The following is a 9,000-nucleotide window of genomic DNA, read 5'->3' as shown; positions in this document are numbered from 1 at the left end:
GTTTGTCTACTATGAACCTGATACATTGCCAAACACATTTGACCAAAAGAAGACTTCATCTCTCGAGCTCTCCAAATCTCCATTAGCTATTGAGTTGCAGGAAGTTCAAATTGAGTCACAGGGACTAGAATCACATTTAGAGGATACTAAGTTAGTGCATACTGAGTCTAGAGAACCTGAGCCACAAATAGAAGGACCTAAGCTAGAAGTTGAAATTCAAAATGAAGATAGAGTAGTCCATTCAAAAGTCAAAGAACCTGTATTGGCTAAATATGTTAGAAGGCATCATGCACCTAATCAGATTATTGGAGACAAATCAGATGGAACAATGACAAGAAGCAAACTAAAAGGTATATGTTTACTTGCTAAATTTGAACCTAGAAGTGCTAAAGATGCATTGGAAAATGAAAGTTGGATTGAGGCTATGAATGAAGAAATAGAACAGATATAAAAGAATAAAACTTGGACTCTTGTACCTAGGCCCAAAAATAAAAATGTAATTGGTAAAAAATGGGTATTCAGAAATAAGCTGAATGAAGATGGAAAAGTACCAAGAAATAAAGCAAGGTTGGTATGTAAAGGTTATTCTTAAGAAGAAGGTATTGATTACGATGAAACTTTTTCCCCTGTTGCAAGATTAGAAGGTTTTAGGACTTTACTTGCTTATCAAATCACAAAGGATTCAAAGTATATCAGATGGATGTTAAATCCACATTCTTGAATAGAATTCTTGATGAGGAAGTCTACATTGAACATGCATAAGGTTTTGTTGATCCAGACAAAAAAGACATGGTCTGCAAATTACACAAAGCCCTATATGGTCTCAAACAAGCTCCTAGAGCCTGGTATGAAATACTACATCATTATTTTATAGAATTGGTTTTCAAAGAACAAATGATAACAATATCCTATACATCAAGGAAGGACCAGACAAGAAGATCGTGTTGGCAGAAATATTTGTGGATGATACTCTATTCACAAGAAATGATGATTTATGCAAAGCATTTTCAGAACAAATGAATAAAGAATTTGAAATGTCCATGTTTGGTGAAATAAACTCTTTATTGAATTGCAGATACAACAATTCAATAGAACATAAATGGTATCTATATCACTCAATCTAAGTACATCAAAGAGATACTCAAAAAATTTGGAATGGAAGATTCAAAACCAGTTGGAACCCCCATGTGTATTGGACTTAAGCTTATAAAAGATGATGACTCCAAAGAAGTAAATCAGACCTTATACAGATCAATGATTGGGAAATTACCGTATGTGGTACATACAAGGCTTGATATTGCCTTAGTAGTTGGGATAATAGCAAGATTCTTAGCTAAACTGAGAGAAAATTACATGATGGCAATAAAAATAATCTTGAGATATCTGAAAGGTACTTAAGACTATGGTTTATGGTACAAACTTGGAGGCAACCTTGATCTAAAAGTATTTACTGATGTTGATTGGGCAGAAAATCTTGATGACAGAAAGAGCACCAGTGGTGGAGCATTCTTTCTTGGTAAAATGCTAGTATCTTGGACAAGCAAGAAGCAAAATTGCACATCTCAATCCATAGCAGAAGCAAAATATTTAGTAGCAATAGTGAATTGTTCTAACATTGTTTGATTCCAATAGTTGTTGGAAGGATGAAGGTTGAAATCAAAGAGCCAATAGTGATGCATTGTGATAACACCAGTGCAATCAATATATCATAGAATCTAGTGATGCATTCCAAAATAAAGCATATTGCTATAAAGTATCACTTTGTAAGAGAATTAGTACAGGAAAAAGGAATAAGATTGGAATATGTGCATACAAAAGAACAAATTATAGAAATATTCACCAAGCCATTACCTAAGGATGCATTTTTATATCTAAGAGGTAAGCTAGGGGTCATTCCCCTATATGAAGCTCACTAAATAAAGTTTAGTGATGCATAAACAAGAACCAAGTTGAAAATCAATCAGTTGATGTAGTATTAACAAGGACATAATACATATGAATCTGTACTCAAGGTACATTGGCACTAATCAAAATTTTCTTTGGCATGTGTTGTCAAAGAGGGAGAAGTTTATTGTCATATCTTTTAGAAATTTTGCAGAGGAAGAAGTTAAGAAGTTCATTTACAGAGGGAGAACACTAAAAGAAAATTTTTCTACATAAAATCAAAGAGGGAGAAACTTTTTGACAGAGGGAGTCTTGTTCTCAAAAATTTCATTGTGCTATGATATGTTGTGTTGCTATCAATGCCAAAGAGAGAGATTGTTGGATACAATTGATTAATTGTGTGTTGTCTTTGCTGTTACACAAATGTCATATTAGTTGATAGTCAGTGCATGCCGAGCTCACTTGTTCAATGAAGACAATTTTCCTAGTCTGTCGAACATTCCTAAGTTTACTCTATGTAGAAGATAGTTTCTACCGAGCTCCCTCAGGCGTCGAAGGAAGTTATGTAGAAAAGAGTGTTAACCGAGCTCACTCGGTTAACAAAGGGTAAGTTGAATAGAGTCAGTGTTAACTGAGCTCACTCGGTTACCAAAGGAATTTTGTAAGTTCGCAGTGTTAATCAAGATTTTATTGGTTAACACAGGAAATTGCTTTAGAATCAGTTTCTATCGAGATGGGTTAGCTACCAAAGGATTTTCTTATTTTGGCATGTACAACATAATTAATTTACCTATTGATTCTAACAGACTAAGGTGATGAATATTGGTTATTCTAATTTGTATTTGAGATGACTTGATAATCTAGAAGGTATAAGTAAAAGGTCAAGTTGTGATTTCAAAGTGTGTGAGATGCAAGTTGAATAAGTTGAAAGAGATAAGAAGAGAGGAAGCGAACTTGAAGGATAAGAAGATATTCTTGTGGAGTAGAAAAATATTATTCGATCAGGAAGGATCAAGTATGAACTAAAGCAGAGATCTGTAATCAACAATTTAGTTGCATCATAATCAGGTCATTTCATTGTTACTCTCTAACCATTGTAGCAGTGAACTAAAATCTCTTAATAAATTTCGTTTAACAACCATTTGTAAATCCTTTAACAAGGTAGCAATTCCATTGAATTGTTTTAAGAACTTTTGCAAGGCCACTCCTAACAGGGTGATTAAATCCTTTAATAGGGTCACACCTAATAGTGTGTTTTGTAACCTTTAACAAGGTTGGCTCCTAATAGGGCTCACTTTAGAAGAGTGAAAAATAGTAACTAGTTACATTGGTAGTTTTTCCCAAATTAAGTTTCCACATTAAATCCTGGTGTCTCATGTGTTCATGTTATTTCTTTCATGCTTGCAAGAAATTACTGATAACTTAAGATTTAGTAAAGTAATCTATGTTCTACATTTACCAAGTTACAACGACTTTCTGTGTGTTTACCAAGTATCAGCAGTACTAAGTTTTATTAGTCTAAATTTTATCGTTGACATCTAAGGGATCTGGGATTTATTTTAGCGGTAACTAATTCCCCCCCCCCCCCCCCCCCACCCTAGTTACTCCTCTAATATTTCCAACAACCACTTGTTAGGATTAAGCACAGACATAAATAATAGGTACATGCAAATATAACCAATTTCAAAAAAAAAAATCGCATAGAAGCGAACACAAGATACAATGATTTAATGTGTTTGACCCAATCCCTGGGCTATGTCCACCAACAACAAGTCCAATATTATTATTATCCAGTGATTACAATCCATAATCCCTTATAGCTCAATACCACCACAAGAAGCTACAATAACACCATACATTATGAAATCCCTAACCCTAAGCCATGTTGGAATATTGGAAATAATACTGATGAGAGGGGGGGTTGAATCAGAAGTATTACACTTTATCCAATAAAAATTTTATCTGAAAGTAAATTGCATGCATGTAAATACATCATGAAAATATGAAACTAAGACATTCATCAACAACACATAACACTGGAATTTGGTAACCCATAAACCCTCCAGAAATAAGAAGGTAAAACTAGGGTGGGGATGATACCCACAAAAATTCACTGCAGTAATATTGTTCAACCACTTCTGATGGTCTGCCTTGTTAAAGGCTTTACACAGTGTCAATAGTGACCTAGTTAAGGGATTTACAAACACTTAACATGAAGTGTCACCCTGTTAAAGGATTTAATCACCTTTTGATAAGGATCTACAAATAGCTGTTAAGCCAACCTATCTACATAAGATTTCCTTTCTAATACAATGGTAAGAGAGTATTAGGTATTATAAACCTGATAGTTTGCAATCCTTGATTGCTGAATGCAAGCACTTGTTCTGGCTCTCTCTCTGATTTCGATCCTCTAAGATCTGATTTCTGTTTGTCTCCTTTGCTTTGTTCTGATCAACTGAATATTGAATTGCTGCTCTTACTCTCTATGTCTTCTTTCACTGAATTCCATTATATTTTTCCCTTAACACTATTCTCCTTCTCTCATCATCATTACAGTGAATCTTTTGTCTTCCTTAAAAAGACTTCGAAGACTTAGGGTTAGATATGGATCTACGATCCACATTGAATCTCAATTTTTCGCTCAATACTTCCCTTTTCGCTGATTGGTTGCATGCCTTACCAATTTTCCAATTGGCTGCATGCAGATTGCATAGGAAATGTAAAAGATTTGTTCTTATCTCTAGATCTTTCGAGATTTACCTTATGTTGGTTACAAAAACAGTTTACATCATAGTTTGTGCAATTACAAACTCTTATGCTGATATCCTGAGTTACTCGGCTCCTGAAGCATTACTGATGCTCGACACATGCTATTTCCTGGATAGCTTGGCACCTAAACAAAAGTGTATCACTCGGCACCTGAATAACTCAGCACTTGATATCACTTGGCATTTTATATCACTCGGCACTTGATATCACTCGACACTTGATATCAATCGGCACTTGATATCACTCGATACCTACTCTTTGCTTGACATGTATAGTGAAAAATGGTTAAGTGTATTGACACTCAACTGTCAGAATTATTCTTTAAACCAACAAGCCATTTTGTGCAAACTTTTGCAAGTTACACAATTAGGGCTAGAATAAGTCGTCCAATAGAAAATTAGTTGTACCTTGACCCCATCTTGGGGGCAGTGCCCCCAAACCCTTGTAGAAGTAATCTGGGGGAAACCACGTTGAATAAATCTTTGAGTCTTATTAGGCTCCACATACAACAATTATGTCTTCATTAGCTTCATAGCTAATTAATTGTAACCAAAATGTCATAGGTTGTATTTCTTGTATAATACATTTATCGATGTCAAGTAGGAAACATGTATCTTCCTTTTACTTTGCAACCATGTGTGTAGGAACTATTTCCCTCTTATGCATTTTTTACTAAAATTCTTTAAAATAACCCCACATGATACTATTGAAGTTGTCTCTTAAGTCCTTAATGGACTCATTAGTTTGTACTACCACAGGTTTGTCCTTTGACCATTGAACCATGCCTTTCCTTGGAAAGAAATTTGTAGATAGAAAAAGACACATAGCAGAATGGATCCAAACCTGTTCTATTTACACCATCTTCAAATTCTAAACGCAAATACAACTTTTATGTTGTTAAAGTTGAACAATTTGCATTTTGTTGTCTTTTTCCTTTATAAAAGGGTGACATAAGTTTGTGCTTTTACCCACACTTGAAGCTCAACCTATTCAATCGGTGTGAGAACAAAGTGTGAAGATTGTAGAAGGATCAATGACACAAAATAAAAAACTAATATTCAATACTAAAAGTGAAAGGAAAAGGAGCATACCCATTACAAAGGTTGTTATAGATGAAGAAGAAGAAAATGAAGAAACTTGTTATAAATGCAACTTCAGTGGGCCTTCAAGAGTTCAGAAACCACCTCCTTGAAAAATAAGAGGATGCCCTATTCGAGCACCAGGGAATAAATGCCAGCCTTCTTTTTAAGTTAGAGTTAGTCATGCATGTGAGCAAAAAATCACTTTACACCCTGCCCTAAGGTAGACACCTTGTTTGTGGTATTAAAAAAGACTCTAATATCTTTTGGAATATCCTCTCTTCTAACATCCTTCGGCAGATTTGGAAATATAGGGACGAAGAAAGACTTCAGAACAACCCCAGGTTTCTTACTGAGTTTTTTTCGAAAACTCACTCATTTTAAAATATTCATGTAGGTTCAAACCACAATGACGATGGAGAAGGAGAAACTTAGGAGATTTCTGAAAGATGGTCATACCACTTTTTTAAATTTACAAACTAAAGCATGGGTACGCTTGGAGAAAGAACCTTGATGATTTGCAAATGTTCGAGAGGACATGTGCGAGGCTGAAAGAGGAAATCAGGAAGAACAACTAGTCTAGAAAAGATGATATTTTCATGCTAAATCAAATCCAGGAAAGGAAAAGAATCGTGTGGATTGAGGGTCCTTTGGCCTGGACTACCTGGGTGGACACTCATAGTGATATTCTACATAAGATTTTCTTTTGTCTATATGACTGATGTATTTTCTCATAATGCTATCATCGATGTAAATCATTTTTTATGAGGCTAGGCCTCTTTTTTGTACTTCCTGTGGATAGAACTCTGTAACATTATTTTTGATCTACTTATATATAATATAAAAAATACTATTATATAAAAAATATTATGATAAAATAATAATTTATTTAATATTGTAAAATGATAGGCAATTTGAAGAAGGGTGGGATTGAGGTGAATTATTTTCCCTACCTAACATGTACTAGTCAAAGTTCTTGATATAACCGACTTCTCGAGCATGATAAAAACTAGATATAGGGGAAGAAGAAAATGAAATGAGGAATCAAGTTTTGCAAAACAACAAGAACTAATGAAAAATAACAATGTATGGAACAAGACCGAATTCCAAGACTATATGTAGGCCCAAATTTTGATATGATATTTGTACATTATTGATACAATACAATAACTTTCAAATGAAAATTATGGTAGTTTGTTCTTTCATGTTAGATATCGAGGTTAAGTGATTGTTTCTTCTATAAACCATCCTATACATAAACCAAGGCCTTGATTTTTGTTGGAGTATAACCTAATGGAATGTAATATTGATATAAATAAAATAGAGACTGCTTAACTATAGTTTATCATAGGAAGGAGAAGACATGAGAGGAGAAGGAGATGAAGAACAAGGAGGAGGAGGAAGGATGAGAAGAAGTAGAAAAGAAGAAGAAAAAGAAGCATGAAGAGGAGGAAAAGAGAAAAGGGAAGGATAAGTAGGAAAAATAGGAGGACAATGTAATTATTTTCCATATATAAAAAACAAAGTTCTAATTGAATCACACGATATCACCTTATGCAAGAAATACATTAGTACAAATCTTTTCATATTAACACCAAAATACCATCAATACATATATATTTACTTTGAGCATCAAGATGTAAATGTTTGTATTAATTTAAAGATCATTTTATTTTCATTCTCCAATATTGAAATTTATAATTCTATCTATGTAGACTTTGACTTTATTTCAGTATATTAGTCATCGGTTCACATGATGGGAATAATAGTTAAAGTTCTGGAATGATCTGTTTTGTGTCTGAAACCAGATGTCGCTTTGGCCGAGTGGTTAAGGCGTGTGCCTGCTAAGTACATGGGGTTTCCCCGCGAGAGTTCGAATCTCTCAGGCGACGCAACTTTTTCGTTTAACTTTTCGTATAAAATTTAACCGTCGTTATTGGATAAATTCATAAAGATATAATGTTTTCTTCGAATTTAACCGTCATTATTGGATAAATGCACAAGAATATAGTGTTTGCTTCGAATTCAATCGTCGTTATTGGATAAAAATATAATGTTGTCTTCCAATTCGGAAATGAATCCGTCACTGGTAAATAAGCAGCAATAGAAGTAAATTTCATACTACAATTTTTGAGAAGATAATTTTCATCATAGTTCAAACCGGTAAGTAATTTTGATAAAATGTGGGAGATGTGTTAAAGATGGGAGAGATAAGGTACCTACCCGTGGTGGAATTAAATTTTACCTCTTAAGTCAAGATACTTGAATTTCTTTCAACTTGTCCTCTTGAGGGTCATGGGTGTAGCTCATTATTAGTGTGCTTAGTGAAGTTGAAGGGCAATGCAAGGAAAGGGGAAAATGAGATACGGACTTTCTAAAAGTGTTTGTAGGGAGTTGGATTCCACAAGTGTGGATTGGTACTTCACTTCTTCCAAAGGAGTTCTCTAGTGATGAGGAGCATATAGAACTTAATTAATAGTTGCATAATTCATTATGTTAAAGTAGATTATTTCTAGTAAGAATAGTAATGAATACTATACATATAGATGCATTGAAATTTTTTTAACTAGGCATTCAATGGAGTTGACTTTTTGAATGATGTACTTCATATTTCCAAGTCATAGTGTGGAGTACAATTCCTATATGCATAATTTATTGATTAAAAAAAAAAGTATTACAAATTATTTAAATCTTAAATTAATGTTTATGTAAGATTGAAATGAAATAGTAACACGAAAATCAAACACTCACATAATTTGAAAAATGAAATTTCATGAAAATCCTTTTGGGGAATAAAAACCACTTCTAAAATTGCCTCATCGGCTTATCTAAAATCCTTCAAGTCTACAATGCATCACTGTCTACCGTGTCTCACTAACAATACCATCTCTATTTCACTAACTTGCTAAGTATATATCATTACTCTTTACAATCATTTTATTTCAATCAAAGAGTATATCTTTGTTTTTGTTAGTACTATCCTCTGATCTTTCATCACTTAAAGATTTAAAGGCATAATTTCAACCAAATAAAATTGATACATATATTTTTGTATACATAGAAATATGAGATTCTTCAACACAATTGATCAATCTTACAAAGTATTGTGTTGTTCAAACAACTTTCCAAATGAAAAATGTAATCAATGAAGTTCCTTTTATAATTCTCAAAATAATATATCTTTTCTATTAACCACATGTTTGAATCATTTCAATGAATTATGTATAAAGCTTTCCATTTTCAAACTGAAACAAAAAATACGTCTTCT

The 9,000-nt window shown here is 33.5% G+C and overlaps 1 non-coding gene across 1 annotated transcript; it reads left to right on the top strand.

Annotated features, from left to right (window-relative positions):
• The first annotated feature begins 7,542 nt into the window (after positions 1-7,542).
• On the top strand, positions 7,543-7,624 carry TRNAS-GCU (transfer RNA serine (anticodon GCU)). The gene has a single exon. It is a non-coding gene; the product is annotated as a tRNA-Ser (tRNA).
• Positions 7,625-9,000: the final 1,376 nt, after the last annotated feature.

Source organism: Cupressus sempervirens, chromosome 7, assembly GCF_028749045.1.
Source record: "Cupressus sempervirens isolate cs-2001-9-10 chromosome 7, ASM2874904v1, whole genome shotgun sequence".
NCBI classification, from domain to species: domain Eukaryota; kingdom Viridiplantae; phylum Streptophyta; class Pinopsida; order Cupressales; family Cupressaceae; genus Cupressus; species Cupressus sempervirens.
Note: the sequence above shows the minus strand (reverse complement) of the source record. Positions and strands in the feature narration are given on the sequence as shown.